The 18742-nt window shown below is 36.6% G+C and overlaps 1 protein-coding gene across 9 annotated transcripts in view; it reads left to right on the plus strand.

The window, feature by feature from the left end:
• The first annotated feature begins 4 nt into the window (after positions 1-4).
• faf (ubiquitin carboxyl-terminal hydrolase-like faf) overlaps positions 5-18742 on the plus strand; it is a 193390-nt gene continuing 174652 nt past the window's right edge. For 7 of the 9 annotated variants that reach the window (XM_083129933.1, XM_083129939.1, XM_083129937.1 and 4 more), the window contains exon 1: positions 5-85. The gene's annotated coding sequence lies outside the window, so the exon portion shown is untranslated. The other 2 variants (XM_083129935.1, XM_083129934.1) reach the window with 2 other exon arrangements.

Here is an 18742-nt window from a genome sequence, read left to right on the forward strand (position 1 = left end):
GTCACCGATTCACCGGTGAGTCGTGTTTACAAGTGAAGTTTACGTCAAAGTGGTTTCGATCATTGCTTCAGTTTTCTGACCAGAGGTTAGTATTTGGCGTGAATTAACATACAAGAGGGTAGCGCCGCCCATAGGACATGTTCGGTAGTTTTAAAGTAATCATGGAATGGTAAATATAACTTTCCGGAACGGAAGTCAAGTTGCGTGTGTTGTTTGAAAACTTTGATCATGCTTGTGAAACGGCTCTTCGTATTCCCATGTTTCCTATCTTCGTACTATGACCGACGAGTCGCCATTTTGTACTTAGCCCCGGTCTTTACATATGTCTAAAGTCGTATTTACGTAACATTTTGAAGTGATCTTGTGTTGTTGTTTAGTATCAAGTGTATATTGTGGATATACGTGAAGAAAAGTATGTACATACATGTGTATGGATTAATTGCAGGTACGTTCGGGTGCCATTTCGAGGCACCATAATCTGTTTTTGTACAAATTATGAAGAATTGATAGAATGGAATGTAACATGATCTCGCAAATAATTCGTTCAAAAAAAAGTGTTAGTCCTTTTTTTTTTACATTCTTCTATCACCAAGTGTAGTTATCGGTTGATGATAAACAACAACTTCTGTCGTGCGTAGATTTCCTTTTTTCTAAGTATTTATAGTCGTGCAAATTTTTGATAGTCACAATATTTTCGGATTTTTAAAACTCGTAATTATAGCATTGTTAATTTGAAATCGAAAGTACACATATGTATGCATAAGTATTCGTGAAGGTCTCGGCAAGAATCATCCTATAATTATATCTTTTCGTCCAAAATTGTGCGTGATTATTTCCACATTATCTCTAAAATAGCTTCTTTCATTTTGTAATCTCAACTTTTGTCAGGTTTTAGTAAGGTGTGATATCCTGATGGGTGTGGTTCATAGTAATAAGAATTCCATTTCATTTTAAGGATGGAGTTACTAAGGGTACTTTTTTTTTTATTAAATTTGTTTATGCTTCACCCATTTATTCACTTATTTCTGATACACATAGTTTGCAGTCTTTTCCCTTTTTATATGGACCTACCTTTTGTTCAAAAATAGTGATATTAATTTTATTTACTTGTATTTCATTCATTTTCATTTTGATACATCAGTACAAACATTTAAATGTTGTAATTCATGTTCGGGCCTTTCACTATCTTCGGCCCAAGTTCCTTTTGTTTTATTGCGATTTCATCATGCTGCGAATGCAATTTTTACATGGTTCGATTTTGATGTACGTCTGTTAACACTTACTGCGGAGTTTTAGCGATTACTTAAGGTTTCGTTCATTATATGCTTTCGTGGTTAGGTTAAAAAGGTTAGGTTTGGTTCCCTTAGCATTAAAATAAAATCCCTAAATGCATTCTACTAGGGTTCCGATTTACTTCTACATTCATTCCCACGCTTCTACGATATTTACTGTCGCTTGTCGACAAATAATACCTTGTCCATGAGAAGTGCGTAAGGTAATTTTCAAGTTGTTTTTTTGTGTTTCAACATAACGGTTTTCGAGTCCAAACAGTGCTCATTACTTTAAGGAAGGTTCAAATTTCATGTGACAATGATTTCAAAATTCTATGGTAATTAGTCTTTGTGCTAGGAGAAATCATGAAACAATCGGAATCGTCACTGAATACATGGGAGTCTAAAAATACGTCATTAATCATTTTTTTTATAGATTGTATCTAGCTTAATAATCAACTTATGGGCCTCCCCGATGGTGCAGTGGTAGCGTCGTCGCCTTCTAATCAAGGGGTCCTGGTGGAAGCACATAGTGGTTCGGATCCCACTTTAAACTGTAGGTCCAGTCCCGATTAGCATTACTGTGCATAAAGTGGACTTAGACACCAAATCAATCAATCAATAATCAACGTAACCCATCCGCTTACCTAGTCATCGAATCGACGGCCTGACTGGACGTTCGCTTCCCGTACCTAGTAGTCGAATCGACGGGTTCCCGATTTTCATCATGTAGTTCCTTTTTCATTCAATAGATGGCAGAGGTTGTATGATCTTTCAAATCTATGACGTGTATGTTTGTGCTGCTAAGTTTTTCATACCATTTCAAGCATGTTTTGTTCAGTAATTTCTCATGTAAACAAACCTTCATTTGTTACGTCTTGCAAACATGTTGCATAAGAATGTTGTAGATGATTCTGCGATTGAAAAGTTGCTTTTCGATAGCGATGAAAATAAAAATGTGGATTTTGGAAGGGGAGATGAACACAGGGGTTCATTTTATGTTAGTGAAATTGAAGAATGTAGTGAAGTGAGGAAGAGGTGGCTGTGGCAGGAAAAATATAAAAGGTTGAGGAATGGAAATGGAATGCAACGATGTGTGTGATCAAATTTATTAGGTGAGTTTCTAATTATCTTTCAAGTAAACTGCATATGTGCTTACTTATTACTATACTTCCACTTCAATATATAAAATTTTCACGTAAATTGCTTGGATAGTTTAAACAATATTTGACATCTTGTCTTGCTGTGCAACCTTCACGGGAGATAGCCAAATTTAAATGGTATTTCATGGCAAAAAAAAATTGGCATTTAAATGGTAAGCGAATGGGTTAAAAATCCACTTCCACTTGCACCATGGTAAGAAATTCATACTCACTTGTGCTATGTTGATATTTGTCTCATAAGTCCATTGTCTGCTCAGATAGGCTAATTGGGACTAGACCTACAATAAAAAGGAGCAGGGGAACCCCCACGAATGAGACTGCCTCCACCTGCATACTTTTGAAGGTATGTGCTTGTGCCCCGGTACCTTTAATTCAGTTCTGCGAATTTGTTGTTTCCCCTGTTTTGTGTGTGCTTTTTTATTGCCTTAAACAAAATGATACCATTTGACATTTGAAACCGTGACCAGACTTGTTCTGGTTTCCAGAATAGGTCTGGTTTACAATGTTGGAATTTGTTTGAGTTTTTTTTATTTATTTTTATTGGATTACTGTTGATGTGGGTGACAGTGATGTAAGATGAAAGGTATCTTATCTAAGACTTTGTTGTTTGTTACTACGGTGTTATGTTATTGGGAAATACAAACGATAAATGAAGCAAAACAAAACTATAGACAATTTAATCATTTGAAGGAACATATATAGTAGTGAAAGAAATAAATGGTAATTGCTACTGGATGGACCTACAGTGTGCAATGGGAGCTGAACCACACTGTCCCCATTAGGATTGAACCTGGAACCCCTTGATTACAAGCCGACAGCATTACTTCATGTCGCTTGGGAGGCTCATTCCCATTTATGTAAGAAAACTTTCTATCAAAAGCAAGATTGTTCAATTTAAATCAGTGAATCAAGACTTAAATGGTGTTAAAAAAAAAAATCCAGTGATTTAAATCACTTTAAAACAATAATTTATATAAAAATGTATATGAGTAATTTGTAGACATCAGGATCACTTTTGTGAAAGTACATTAATATCATAATTAGGGCCTGCGACTTTGTCCTATAAATCTGGAAAATATGCATGTAATTATGTCATAAAAATTGCAAAATATCTCATAAAGTTTAAAAATATGTCAGGAGAATAGAAATATTCCCAGTAAAGCAAAAAATATGCACAACAGTGCTTTCAAATTTCTCATTTTTATTATTGTCATTTTTTTACATCTGTGCGGAAACTAAATCATAATTGGCAGCTCGGTACAACATTGGTAACTCCAGGCAATCAATGTACAAACACCACAACATTTTAAGACAGATCTCAACTATATAGAATCTGAAAAGAAACTTACAAAATTTTTGTCAAACTATGTTAGAATCAATAATATTTCTGTTCCACAATGCACATAAAAACTTGTGGCAGCAATCTAGGAACTGTAATGATCGAACAATTGAAACATGTTTAATTTTTGTCTGGTAGTTCTCGGCCCGCGCAACAATGGTGGAGAACGTTTTTCCTCAGTAATCTTCACATGGCTGTCAATTGTTAGCAGAATAAGAAAATTTAAATGGGGCGGGGGGGTGATATTATTGTTCTACACTAGTTGATAAGAAAAAAGGGCGTCTGCTTTTTTAATTTCTTCGTCCATAATTTCCTTATCCTGTCATCGATAATCTAAACTCTGTTGCGTTATAGGTATGAAGAATAAGGTATAAAATAACCGATTGTATGCAAGACAATTATGAAATTATACAGAAATATGTGTTATTACGAGAAGATTGAAGAGATATGTTGTAAAAACACTAAATTGGTAAAATATGTCCAAACATACCTTATCAAGTTCGTCTATTTCTGCTGATTTTCATCAGATACGTAAAGGGCTCATCCCAGTATTTGATCCGATGCCAAAATAAAAAATATAATATAACATAAAGTCCCAGGCTCTACTTATAATCATTCAATGATGTTTATAACCTCTTATGGCCGTGTGCACGAACGAAGATCAAATTTTAAACTCGGATCGGGAAAGGATCACTGGAAAATTCCATTGCACGAAGACGGTTCAACACTTGATCGCGATCTAGGAACATCAAAACGAGTTTATCTTCTGATCGGCCATTCGCCACCGTTTTGGTGGCCGATCCTGGTTCACGATACTGACGCTTCGACTGCAGGCAGTTGTTTTTGAATATAAAAAGAGCGGAAAGTGATATCGAGGGCGTGCAAACGCTAGAGATGTTGGATGTACAATGCTGATAATTCGAGAGTTGTGTAAAGTAAATTAAACACTGCCAAAATAATAATAATAATTTGTGGTTCTGTGGTGCAAAGTCGAAATGTTTCTAAAATACTGTACTTTCTATCCCAGAACACAAAACATGTGCAAGTGCAAGGTAAATTAGAACAGAGGAATGTTACGATATTGCTACATGGTGTTGCTACACGACATGACAATATAAATATATAAGAATTAAGAAATGAAAAATTCAAATACTTACCACAATACAGTAATAATAATAATAAAAAAATATCTTTATTGAGCGGGCGAGTTTCAGCGTACGCTGTTCTCTCGCGAATGCATTTCGTAAGGCATTGAAGTCCCGTAGAAGAAGGTTCCATGCTCTCTCCTTATTCTTTTGTCTTATGTCGTCAGTTCTTTTTTAAGATTATTATTTCTTTACACCCTTCTACATCCTTGTACTCGTCGACAAGGTTGATCAGTACATTTCTCAAATTCAGATAAGTTTGCGGCCCGAATTACTTTCTTCTCCTACACGTTGATACTTTAACACATCACACTATTCGGTGGGGTTCTTGATTGTCATTTGTTTTAGCCAACCAATCAGGTATAGCCTTACAAATTAATCTCGGATCATTTGAACGGAATCTCTTGAACGTCGTTTTTCGTTGGTGCAATGCAAATCTTTAAACCAAGTTCATGTAGAGTAGATCAAAATTGATCCCGCTCATCTGAACTTCGAAATAATCGGCGTTGGTGCACTCGGCCATTACTCCAACATTTTCAAAAGAAAGGAGCCTTGGTGCAGTGGTAGCGTCGTCACCTTGTAATCAAGGGGTCCTGGGTTCGATACCCGGTGGAGGCACATAGTGGTTTGGATCCCACTTTAAATTGTAGATCCAGTCCCGTTTAGCCTTACTGTGCATAAAGTGAACTTAAAATGCCAATTAAAGGAATTTTCAAAAGAAAAGCACCGGAACAAAAATGTGTACTGATAGAGTGAACCTCGTATGAAACATATGTAATCTAAATGCTAAATTTCTGTTGCTTTAAAACTCAATAATTTTCACAGGCAAAAGTAACAAATCTTTTATGTAGAATAACGCACAAAATACTAATCATGTTAAATTGTAAATGTCTTTATTAGGTTTCGGATAGTTATGCATATTGCATATGCAAATGCATATTCTGCTGTTTCTGTCTGAAAATTTGTAGTTTCCTCTCCTTTGAATCAATTCAGAAACATGAATCAGTATGTGTTCTCGAAGAATTCTGGCTGGACATTTGTTCTATTCATGAAGGGAAACAAAATGTGGATGGTATTCCAAGTGAACTGCACATTTCAGATTTGTTGAAATTACAAAATGCGCCTGTTGTTTCTTGTGATGTGGAGAGAGTGTTTTCAGAGTATAAAAGTATTCTCGTGAATAACAGCCATAAGTTTACTTTTGAGCATCTGAAACTTGATTTAATTCCTGTTGTTCCCTGTGGAACATAGGGCATCAATGAAGCATCTCTACCTGTTCCTACTGATGGCAATTCTCTTCACTGCATTCCAGCTCTTTCCTTCCTCCTATGCCCCAGCATGAACTGATCTTCACGACGTCTGTGTAGGCCTCCCTCTTTTCGTTCTTCCCTGCGGTTCCAGTCTAGTGTCTTTCTCTCGACAGCCCTATTTTCCTTCCTCAACGTATGCCCTATCCAATTCCATTTTCGCCACTTTGTTTGTATGGACACGTCGGTTTCTCCAGATTTTCTCCAAAGTTCTTGGTTTTGAATCACTTCTGGCCAAAAGATATTCAGAATTTTTCTCAGGCAGCGATTGATGAAGGTCTGTAGTTTAGAGTTTGTTACCTTCCATGTCTTGGTCCCGTATAACAGTACAGACGTAACATTACTTCGAAAAATATGATGTTTGGTCTTCATGGATATCTTCTTGTTTTTCCATACTGGATAGAACCTCACAAAGGCACCATTTGCTTTTTGGATATGTTGAGAAACATCCTGTGCAGCCCCTCAGTCTTTTGCCACCACACTACCCAGGTAAGTAAAGCTATCCACATTTTCAATCATCTCTTCAATACTAAACGGGTCTGTTTTTGTGGAGTTAATCCTCAGTGCCTTGGTCTTCTTGGAGTTAATCACAAGTCCTACTTTTTTTGCACTTTCTATCAGATATGCTAGTTTTGTTTGCATATCACTTGTGCTTCATTCAAGAAGCACAAATTGTCTGCAAAATCAAGGTCTTCTAGTCTGTTATTCAATCCCCATTGGCTACCACGTCTTTTCCCTCCTATTACATTTTGCATCACTGCATCGATCACAATCAGGAACATTGTAGGTGATAATATACAAACTTGCCTCACTTCAGACTACACATCTATTGGCTCAGATACACGGCCTTCATGTATAATCACGACAAGTTTCTTGGATAAGATCAAAAATTTTTGTGGGCACTCCATATCGTTTCACTTCCTTCCACATTGCATTTCTTTTGAACGAGTCAAATGCTTTCTCGAAGTCAACGAAAACTGTATAGAGACGAGATGACCATTCTATACATTGCTCCAAAATTATCCGCAAGGTATTAATTTGATCAATATAAGAGTGATTTGGTCAAAACCCTGCCTGTTCTCTTCTGAGTCTCAAGTTAACATGTTCCTTAATTCTGTTTAGGATAACTCTAGTGAAGATTTTACTCGGAATGGAGAGAAGTGCTATACCTCTCCAGTTGTCACAGTTTGATGTATCCCCCTTTTTCGGTAGCTTCACCAACAGGCCAGTCCTTAGGCATCACTCCCTCCATCCATATCTCCTCAAATAAGGGCTGCAACATATTTGCTGTGGTGTTTATGTCACTTTTCATCACTTCCGGTGGTATGTTGTTGACACCAGCTGCTTTACAAGTACGTACTTCTTTCAGAGCCTGTTTAATCTCTCCTACTGTTGGAACATCCGTCCTAATTCTTACACTGGGGCCAACATCACAATCATTATCATATTCCTCTTCCCCCTGTTCTATCTGAGCATCCACAGAGCGATTAAGGGTTGCAGAGAAGTGCTCCTTCCAACGTTTCAGTTGGTCCTCAACATTCGTAAGGAGGGTACCATCTTTACTTCTCACTGGTTGATTTCTCTACATCTGTTTCCTTGACAGAACTTTTGTGATGACGTATAGTTCTTTAAGATTCCTCTTTTTTGCTGCTTCCTCCGCCTGCTGAGACAGATTGTCTACCCAATTTCTTTGATCCTTACGAACACTACTCTTTACTTCTCGATTCTTCTCTGTTTACTTCGTTTGTAATTCTGCCTTCCTTGCCCTGCTTGAGTTCATTCCCGCCTTAATTATTTTTCACTCATTAATTTTTTCCCAGGGCTGCAGAGACATCGAATCTTTTTTCCTCCTATCCTTAAAGCTCAGAACCTTTTCACTTACTTCTGTGAAAGAAGATCGGATTCTTGTCCATTTTCTTTCAATTGTTTCATTCTCCTCACTTCCATCGGTCAATACTTGGAACCGATTTCTCAGTTCAATCCTGAAGGTTTCCTGGAGATTCTTATCCTTCAACTTACTAACATTATACCGCTTTCTTGTCTGTTCCATTCTCTTCTGAGTTTGAATTTTCATTTTGAAGTTAGCCACTACCAAATGATGATCACTCCCAATGTCTGCACCTCTCTTGTTTCTTACATCGTATAGCGAATGTCGCCACCTCCGTCCAATTGCCACATGGTCTATCTGGTTTTCTGTTCTATGGTTTGGTGACATCCATGTTACCTTATGGCATTTCTTGTGAGGAAATATAGTACTACCAATAACTAGGTCATGGCTAGCACAGAAGTCCACAAAAAGTTGTCTATTCTCATTTTAATCTCCTAATCCATGTTTACCCATGACATGCTCAAGGCCTTCGTTGTCCTGCCCAACCTTTGTGTTTAAAGCTCCTCCAATTATTATGATATCCTTCCTTTTTTGCTTCTTTATTGATTCATTGATCTGCCTATAAAATTCTTGTTTATCTTCAGGCTCTACTATTTCTGTGGGTGTATCATAACTATGCTTCTGAAATTGGTTTTGAAATGTGCCATAATTATCCTCCCAGACATCTGAAACAATACGTAGTTATTAAGTGCAACAGTAACCTTTCGTACTGAGTAGAATGAGAGATAGCTGGTTAAATTGCACCTGCTAATTTTGACCTTCAGTGAAGTCAGAAACAGTTAGTGAACTTATGATAAGATACATATACAAAAACCAGTGGCATGCAGTGCTAAATGAGACAGGGGAACAGGTGACCTGCACTTGCCCCCTCCCCTCCCATACTTGTCGTAATATAATACAGTAGACCAAGTAAAATTCAACCCTTGTTGAAATGAACCAAATAAACATACATATGTTACAAATTGTCAGGAGTTACATACATGGAGCACGTTAAAATTATTACAATACCAATGTTAAAGCAAATATGATATAATGTAAAGAAAACATTAAAAACAAAATTGTTGATGCGCAACAAAGAAAAATTAATAAAAGCAATTTATGAGTGATAAGAGGAAAAAAATGTTTTGTCGAAACCTGTTTCATCTCTTAAGTAGATTTTTTTTCGTACAGTTGAGCGTGCATTCTTGTAATTCAAACGTCCTCAATGCAAAAATGGCAATCAGATGTCCGAGTTTTTTCATGACGTCCACTAGATTTGTAGAATTGTGACAAAACCCGAACTGTTCCAAGCTCCCTTCTCGGGAACAAACAAGAACAACAATAATTTGCCACTGGAAGAGTAGCTATCCAGTTAATCATTTTACATAGTTGTAGTAACTTGTTTGGAAATGCCTTGTATACGATTTCGTTTTTAATTCGGTTAGGATAAGTGTTGTTTTGCTGTCATTTCTGTAAAGTTCAATGAACTAAAAGCTTTCGTCTTCAGCCGGTCGATCATACAACCATACAACATTCGCTACCCTACGCTCGCAACATTCGCTTTCTTGTCCTGCGCCTGCCGCTGAGTGTGTCTTGGGGCTGTTGGAACAGGTTGACGCGAGCTGTTCCCTCGGAAGCTATTTCGCAGCATTTAGCCAAGGCATTTAGCAGACGCTTAGACTGTAGAACATTTTTCCAGTTCGTTATGAATGGCAGATGCAATTTTGCAATGAGATTAGGAAACTATAGACTTACTACACTCAAAACTATCACTATGATGCAATTAAACTTTAGCACATAGCAAAAACTCGAAGGAAAACGATTCGCTATGTCTCTCGTAGGGAACAGCTAGAGAGTTCAGCTTCCGTGGTGGTGGGAGGTGGCACCATGAGGATCGTTTACCTTCGCGCGTGGTCGGAAATACTCTTGTTTCAGACAGCAGAGGGTGGGACGACGAGGGTAGGTGAAGTAAACAAACGTCCAGTCACTGTGAAAGTTTTTCTACGGCGTGTTGATTTCGGAAGAATGAAGTGTTCTCATTATGTTAATATAGATAATTTAAATAGCTAAAAAGGGCGATAAGTAGAAGGGAACAGCCTGTTCCCTCTGTTCCATGGAGGGACCGCCACTGACAAAAACCATATGTAAAATATGGTCAATTGTCAATAAGTAAGCCAAACCATATTTTGGAGTGAATTTACAATACCGGAAGTATCTTCAATTGCTTTCAAATTTGGCATACTCACTAATTTTGGCCTCGTAATCACGAATCTGCAGTTAAAATTTGGCGGTCATGTATAGAAATTGCAAAATAAGTCTTAAGAAAGTGGGTCCGCGAACGGAGTAAACACCATTGATTTATGAAGAAAACAACTATTTTTTGCAGTGATTAGCGTTTAAAAACTGTTTATGATGATCCTTAATTTTAACTATGCTTGCCTAAACTAACCTAACCTGACCTTACCGTAAATGGTTCGTGGGGCAAACATGTTTTCCACCTTTACACAATATGCCATTTTCTCACATGCAAATCAACGCTCCATGCAACGGGTCTCACTTATTGCACAACACTTGAGCAACATTGTGTTATGACACAACACAAGGTAGCAAGACTGTTATGCGGAAAGGAAGACTAATTCATATCAGAAAACATGGTTCCCATGTTAGTGTATGGAGAATCATAGTGGTAATTGACAAGGTTATTTTGCAATTTCTAGATGTGACCACCAAATTTTAACTGCAGATTCGTGATTACGAGGCCGAAATTAGTGAGTATGCCAAATTTGAAAGCAATTGGAGATACTTCCGGTATTGTAAATTCATACCCATATTTTTTTACTTATGTAAACAGTGAAATTAATAAATAGTTACAAGCTATGGCTTAATTTATCTGAGTTTGATGTAAATTTTTAGAATTTTAAATGCATATTTTGATCATATAAATAGCATATTTCGAGCATTTTAAGAGCATATTTAAAGGTTTTTTAGTGCATAACTATCCGAAGCCTAGTCATTATATCATTATGCTCTAAATAAACAAGAATGTAGAGTGGTTTTCACTACCTTCGGGACCTCAATCATTTTTGTCCAGTATACACCCATTACTCACTGCACAAATCTTCAGCCCATAGGTGAAACCAATTAAGGTAAAGGACCTTCCAGAGTTTCATTAGCTCCCTGTACCTAGGGATCCAGACTGCAGCCCTTAAGGCAAAGAGTGACAGTTTTGCACCAGGCATGAATTTATTTCAACATCATCAGATGGGGCACTACTACTACTACTACTCAGGGGCCAAACCCAGTTTTCCCCATGCAGTTTTTTCCACAAAAACCCACCAAAAAAAACCAGTCAAAATGTGTTGTTTTTTTTCCAGAAAATTTAAATTATTGCCTCAAATGCTTGTAAGGTTTTGCGTTTGTCACTTTTTTTTTGAAAACTTGAAAGAAAATGCTTTGCAGAGCTTGTAGTATTAAAAATAATAGATGTAGTACAAGTCATAGTGGGTTTTTCAGGCTATTTTCCTCAAATCATGTTAGAAATGGAATTTTAACAGAAATAAAAATAATATGTATCCAAGAAACAAATAAGAAAATGTATCAGACATTTTTAGATAAAACGTTTGCATTGATTGATGCAGCATAGTTAAGACAAAGCTTTAATTTTGAAATGTGGTAGCACTTAGGTTATCAGGCACTTCCTTAAAAGGGGGGGGGGGACCATAGTGCACATCATAGTTTCAACTGGGATGATCAATTGATGCAATACATTTTTACATGATTAAGCATTACAAGGGAGACTTGAGTTCATTTTATTGAAATGTCGTTAATTGTGGCATAATTAAATGGGAACAATCTTTAAATAATTTTTCCCATTTCTCATCATAATGGGTTGCTTGCCTATGCAAGATAAATGTTATTTATGTCTGGTTAGGACTTCTGTACCCATGTAAGTCATGCACTTTCATGATCTACAGGAATTTCAGTTTTTCTTCCTTACTTCAGGGTGTAGGGTACTCAAGTAAATACAGTGTATGTGTATACTTTCATATTTTGATAATTTTTGACATTTTCAAACCTTTAAATATACTATAGTTTTGACCTTTGTGCATGAAACTTACAGGAGCGTTATGTACTTGCAGTATAATTTGACATGAGTTAGTGTGGATGTGCAGATAGCGATAAGTCGAGTTAGGGTGGATGGGTAGAGAGCAATATGTCATCTATTTAATATAGTGCATGTTTGGAGAGCATTGGGGACCAAATTGGGGGTCATTAATGTTTTGACCATGGAAAATGCCATTTTCTTAGCAGTCAGATATTTTGGAGGATGTATAAGGTATTCCATTTGGACGAAATCAGCCAGACAATTAAATATGGACAAACTTATAATTTGCCATGGTTAATATATGGAGGAGATACAGTATTTATGCTTGAAACATCCAGAAAAATAATGGGAAAACCAACTGTGATAAATTGTGAACAAACTGTATTGAAGAAGATTTAAAACATTATATTGCATAGTATTTTTGCATTATTTAATCGTCTATGATATGGCATATGAAATAAATGAGAAGAAATGTGCATAGTATTTTTGGATTATTTAATGGTCTATATGGCATATTAAATAAACAAGATAAGGAATGTGTTTGTAGCTGTAGCATAAATCCAGTGGTGTGCATACAAGGTAAGCTACCAAAGCACTGCTTCAGAATGCAATTCGAATTTTGCATAATTCACTACTTGCACTATTGCTGGGACAGGGTATACATAATTACAAATTGAATTTTAGTGATACATTACTACCAAGGGGAAATGTATTTCATTTTTAAAATATATATTTTTAAACATAACCTGAAAAAACCCAGTTTTGCCCAGGTTTTATTGGGTTTTATCTGAAAAAAAAAAGCCCACCCAGGTTGGTTTTTTTTTTAAAAAAAAATCCAGGCAAAATGCCAACCCTGCTACTACAAAGGAAAAAACTACAAAAATGTATGAATGTTGCAAGTCGAAGCTTTTTTTAAAGTTGATTATTAAGCTAGATATGTTGTTTGAAAAAATATGATGAATAAGAATTTTCAGAATCACATGTAGTGGGGGAGCAAATGGTAATATATTTGCCTTCCGTGGGATTTTTGTGGTACAATAATGGGAGTTAGTTTTTCTGAAAGGTATTGGCACCAGGAAAACTAATATGGATGTTGCCAGTCCCAAAAGTTGTGCATGGGGGTGGGGGTGGGAATTCAAAATGGCCGACAACTCGTTTCACCGAAACAGCAATATCTTCATCATTTATACGACTACAATAAATTTTCAAAGCTTTAAATACTTCTTGATGCAGTTTATACAATTACTAAAATATTGCGAATAATATAAATGAACCTGTTAGCCTCTTACGGATTGCTTAATACAGCTCCTCTGGTTTTCGTTGAAGGGTTACTTTCTGTTAGAGTATAAAAAATATTTTGGAATGAAACAAAATATTCATTGTGTAGCTTTCATTATTTATTTTATTTAATTATGCCATCATCATAAATTTTAGATACAAGAACAGAAAAACTCCATGGCATCATTTTGATGTATTTGTTTGTTACCGAAAACACAATGAAATGAATTAAATATTATAATAATCTGTTGCAGAAGATCATTACTACAAAGCGTTTGAAAACAGGAGGTCATCCAAATAAAAATAATGTAAAATAATAATTAAGGTAAACGTCCCTAAGTTCGACAGGTTAAGGAAAATTTTTGCAGTTAATTGCTTGTAGTGGCTTTCGTATTTCATAAATGCGAGTAATTTTTTTTTTTGCCTGAAAGTTTAAAGATTCTACTTTACCCAAAAAGTATTTTGCATTCCAACAGTTATGTTACATAATTATGAAAAAATCAAAAAGTGAATCCTACAATATGTCCCTAAGTTCGACACCCTTTCCTTAATTTCGACAGTTTGTGTACCGAAATTCGACACCCCCTTATATCTCAACATCAGACACTAAATATGCAGATGTTAATAATACCAATAACTGCACATGTCCTCCTATTGGCATTTCATTATATTCAACTAAATTTACAGATTTATCAGGGCATGAACTGAACAAAAAAAGATTTGTTGTTAACCCCCCTCTTTTATGCACAACAAAATTTAAAATATTAACATGAATTACTTACCATGCCAAAGGCTAGGTACATCAAAGCAAATAAAACACTGAAAATGTTGATTGTGTTTATATTACAACTTTGAAACATAGTTTTACAGGGTGATTCCCAATGGTGTATCAAAATCAAGGAAAAAATTTTGAGGACTAACTATAACATTTAGCTACTTAGCCAAGCCTAGATGCTAAGGAACAATTGCTGTTGGTATCTGTGATATTGATAACATTATATATAACACTAATAATTAATTAACATAAATTTTAAACAAATGCAAAACAACTTTCTGTCTGAAGTTAGGTGTGAGTCCTCAAAATCAAAGACCTAAGTCTTAGACATTTACTTTTTTTCTTGAAAACATATCTGACCCTTTCCCCCTTCATTACCAAATCTGGCAACTCAACAGGACCAATAATTTGAGGGTCTGATATGAATGAAACATTCCTTTCATTGGTGACAAATTTCTTCTTGGTCACATCCACACTCTTAAGTCCAATCACTTTTATTACATCTTCCAGGATCTCCTGAACAACACAGAGGTAAGTAAATTTTGATGCATTTCTTTTCCCCCCTAAAAAATCCACAAAAATGAAATCCCCTTTTACATCACTTTCATTGACAATCTCTAATGTCATTTCATCAGACTCCTCCTCTTGCCAGTGAGAATCACTTTTTTTTTTTCAATGACAGTGCACTTTCATCTGAAGATTCTGAGTCACTCACATCAAGCCATTTCTTTCCCTTTTTGCCTAAACTCTTTGTCTTCTAGTTCTGTGCAGCAAGTTTCTTCAGCTCTCTAGTTCTTTTGTCTCATCTGCTTGATGCTCTTTCTCCTTTGTTAGCAGTGGTAGCGTCATCGCCTTGTAATCAAGGGGTCCCGGGTTCGATCCCCGATGCAGGCACATAGTGGTTTGGATCCCACTTTAAGCTGCAGGTCCAGTCCAGATTAGCCTTACTGTGCATAAAGTGGACTTAAAACATGAAAACAATCCTCCTCCTTTGTATAGTATTTGATCATTTAAGGAGATGTAATCACAGCAGGCAGTCTTTCTCTTTGCTTTCTTGGAAGTTTTTGGACTTGGCCAAATGAAGCTAAAGTAAGGAACAAATTAGGCTGAGTTTAATGTAAATTAATTATCAAGCGGCTCCGGTGTACAACCTTTGTTCCTCGATGTTTCTGCATTGTAAATGGCTAGAACTTAACGAAAATTGTTCGTTTTTGTACCAGAAATGCAAAAACAATCACGTAAAGTGAAAATGACATGTAGAATTTGAGATTTCCAGAGCTTTGGGAAATTTTGAACGTTTCCCACCCCGACCCAAAAAATTCTGTCCCACACACTCCTACATTTTTCACAAAATCGTAGAACAAGGAAAATCGTGTACTGTAAGAGGCCAAATTTAAGTTCTGTGTAATATTTATCATTAATCAGGCAAATTTTGCAACATTTTCACAATTGTTAAGAACATTAAAAAATCGTACACAAGACAAAATTTTCATCATTCGGCTATTTAATTTGCATGGAGTTTTAGTTCAGTTTATCACATTAAGCCAATATAAACACTTTATTATAACGTGACATTTTTTGGTATTATTATTGCAATTTTGTATAGTTCAGGTCCCTCACATTTAGTGACGCAGGAAGAACGAGTGATTTCATGGAAATAGCAATGACACAAGAGAGAAAAAGTATGCAAAAAGCCCAGAAATGACGTTTCTGGGAATGTCCCAAAATTCGACATGCATGGCACCAAACTTCGACACCCCCCTGTCGGATTAATGTTGCAATTGCCGTAGGGCAATGAAACTGGTATTTTCATGAATGGTAAACAACATGCCTTTCAATGCACATCAAAACCCAACATTGTGTATTTTCGAATAAATTTCAACGCTTGTCGAAATTTGGTGCACCATCCATTTTTGTGCTCATATGTTCGACACCCCCCTTATTTTGTTACATGAACAACCTTTGTCTTCCGCAACAGATTAGGAAGCTCAGAAAACAGCTCTAAAACAATAATAAAGTATTGAAATTTGTTTTGAAACAACACAAAACTGGTAAAAACCTTACGTAGAAAATTTACCTTCTTATGAAATCCACTAAAAATCAGTCGATTTTTCGCAGTTAACAAATTGTGCCGTCATAATTTCTCCCGCGCTGCTGCTGTGTCTCATCTGGTGCAACTGCCCTTGTCACGACGTGGGGTAAACCTGTACACTGTCGCATGATACATGCACGATTTTCTGCATTGCATAGTTTCCTTATCTTTTACGATTTTTCAAATACCCTGTCGAATTTAGGCACATTGTCGAAATTAGGGACGTTTACCTTACACTTATTAATCAGTTTCACTGTCTTCATCTGAACTACTATCCCCATTCCGGTTAAAACAGTTATTTACATCATCGCCGGGGTCCACACATTCACACATGTCAGTGCATGGAAAGCCATGACGTCTGCATTTACATACAAGTGTTGAACATCTACTCTTTTTGCATGAACATTTCACTAGTTCCAGAATGGCCTGTGGGTCAGGTTGCATCGTGTTCATCTGGGGTACAAATGTACCGTTTTGTCTTTCCCATCCATAACAAGCATCTGGCTGTGGAATCTTCGGATTCGCAACATCATCATTTCGCCATACCATGGCTTGATAATGTGCTCTCAATATAGCATAGTGAAGTGCTGACTGTGTTGGTGGTATTTTCTCTGATTCGGCAATTTTCTTTTGAAACAAGGTAAACCAGACAGCTCCAACATCCGATTTTGCAGCGTTTGGCATGTAAAGTTTGCAAACAAACCGTTCTAACGAATCAAAAATACCATTAGATGGTGTTGCATCCAATCCCAAGTTTGTAAAAGCTTGCAAAATATGTGTATCACATTACAGTTTACCTTTACCAGCGAAAGCTCCTGTGGTATCGCTTCCAGTGAAGACATGAAACCAAGGCAATGCATTCACTTTTTCTTCACCTAAAGCATTGTAGATTGGTTTTAGAGCAATCTGTCTTTTCTTCTTACCACTCCCTACAATACACGATGTTCTAGAACATAGCATGGGGTATTGCTGAAGAGCCAATATAACAACATCTGTATCTGGTGAGTGAATATCAATAGTAGAGGCTCCTCGTAAGGTTGCATCAACAGCCTGTAATATCAATTTTGTGTCAGCTTCCTCGTGTGAGCTTCGTAGGTGCTGTACTGTGATGTGAGTAGCTGCAACTTATTCTCGCCATGCCACAATGACATGTAGTTGCAGTTCTTTAAACCGACTGATAATTTTATTTGCCAAGTAGGCAGTTAACTCTTCTTTAGTCTGCACACTAGACAGCAATGTTTTCATGGTAATGTTCTTTATTCTTGTATTGTCAACGATATGATATGTGATTGATGCACTTCCTCCGAGACGTTTTTGGCGAGTTATATTCTTCAATGAAACCGGAATATTATATCTATCAAAAACAACTTGTGCTTCGTCATAGGAGTTATAGTATGTCTGTAATCTTTTAAGGAAATGATTGGACAAATCTTCACAAGTATAGATATAATGAGGCTTATCAAGGCTCTGCAAAAATTCCATACCATCTACAATTGCAACACACATGTGGTTGGGCGGCTCTGGATCTTCAGGTGCTTGGTCACCAATTTGAGATTCTAGAATGGCAAGAAAGTTGCTCTTGCTACTTGGTAAAAGCAGGTTACCTTCATTTCACTTGTGTCTCATTATATGTCATGGATATTGCAGTTTGTGATATGCTCATGACAGCCTTGTTAACACTTGATTGCTTGCGTTCTGAAACCATATGTTCAACAGTACCACAAATAAGCCATCTGGAAAGAGAATACACTTCTCGTGGCACATGTTCTTCTGTTGCTTCTAATGATCTTGTGAATTCCCACTTCTTAGTGTTCATTATAGACTTACGAAGATAACTAGCAGCATCATACAAACTCCTCATAATCAAGCCCAAATCTTCATCATTCTGTGATGTCATAGCAATATCTCATGCATACTTCATACTAACAATTTCAGGTTGATTTCTTTGTAATGGACGGTGAAATTCAATATCTGTAACATTTTTCTGCAGCAATTTCTTAATTTCTTTCCTTGTTATAGATGGATAAGCGACATTATTCATAACACGAATGTCTTCATAAGTGGTTTGCACATCAGCCATACTGAAGGAACCAGTCTTTAAACTCTTGAATCATACAGATGAATTCAATCTCTGATGCAGCTTCAGGGGCTGTAGAGATATTGGGTGCACTGGTATCAGGACATCGTAGTACATGTCACATTATTTGCCCAGCACGGCAAATGGTATCTAATCTCGATAGCGTGATCATCTTCAGGGTTGATTGCTGTATTGAGCTTTATCTGGAGGGCTTCATTTCCACTTTTAGCAATAGCATCACTCAGGCTTTTTTGAGCATAATCAACCGACAGCTTCCTGAGGGAATTTGCACGTGTCTGACCACCATTACAGAAGAAGCATTC

The sequence above is a fragment of the Lepisma saccharinum genome, chromosome 10 (assembly GCF_977018435.1).
Source record: "Lepisma saccharinum chromosome 10, izLepSacc3.1, whole genome shotgun sequence".
NCBI lineage: Eukaryota > Metazoa > Arthropoda > Insecta > Zygentoma > Lepismatidae > Lepisma > Lepisma saccharinum.